Genomic DNA, 1,008 nt, shown 5'->3' on the forward strand with positions numbered 1-1,008 from the left:
TCCACCGGAGAGACACCCTCAGGAGACCGCCACTGCCATAGTACAGTATTCTAAACCCATCAGTGTAACAGTAGTAGTGCTGTAAACGTAAAGGACAATGTGAAAAGAAAACATCTAATAATATATGCCATTTAGCTGACACTTTTATCCAAAGTGACTTGCATTGCAGTGAGTGCGTAACATTTTCAGTATACATGATCCCAGCAGGAATCAAACCCACAACGTAAGCGTTGTTAGCACCATGCTCTACCAACTGAGCCACAGAGGACCACCGGCTTATTAGCAGACATAGAGAGGTTATTAGCAGACATAGAGAGGTTATTACCAGACATAGAGAGGTTATTACCAGACATAGAGAGGTTATTACCAGACATAGAGAGGTTATTACCAGACATAGAGAGGTTATTAGCAGACATAGAGAGGTTATTAGCAGACATAGAGAGGTTATTAGCAGACATAGAGAGGTTATTACCAGACATAGAGAGGTTATTACCAGACATAGAGAGGATGTTATCAGGCATGGAGGTTCTTATACCATTCAGTTCAGCCCTGTAGTGTATAAAGCCCCACCGTCTGTACCACCCCCACCACCACTGCATTCATATGTCTGATGCACTGTCACCTTAGAATAGTTACGATTACCTATTGATTTATTTTTTTAAACAATGTTTTTATTCAAAGACTACATATACACAATGATACACAGAATAGTATATACCCCACCCTACAAAAAAATAAAAATAATAATAATAATAATAATTTGAAACCCATTTTACATCAAATGGTACTCTTTGAAAAGAAAAAAAAAAAGAACCATTCAGTATAGGGAATAATGAAACAAAGGTGCACTTTAGATCTCTGTTACAAAATCTACTATTACCTATTAACTATTATAATAGTTACTAGTCTATTATAGCTATGTTATAGCTATAATGTTAATGTAGAGTGCTTGTGAGTATTGATGCTGTGGCTGGATATTGATTGACAGTTGAGGTGGGTGGACTAACG

General features: G+C 37.2%; 1 protein-coding gene across 1 annotated transcript in view; it reads left to right on the plus strand.

Annotated features, from left to right (window-relative positions):
• arhgap32a (Rho GTPase activating protein 32a) overlaps positions 1-1,008 on the plus strand; it is a 22,092-nt gene continuing 21,084 nt past the window's right edge. The window contains exon 1 of the mRNA XM_080525159.1: positions 1-40. The gene's annotated coding sequence lies outside the window, so the exon portion shown is untranslated. The remainder of the gene's footprint in view (positions 41-1,008) is intronic.

This window comes from Nansenia antarctica (genome assembly GCF_963989245.1).
Source record: "Nansenia antarctica genome assembly, chromosome: 3".
NCBI lineage: Eukaryota > Metazoa > Chordata > Actinopteri > Argentiniformes > Microstomatidae > Nansenia > Nansenia antarctica.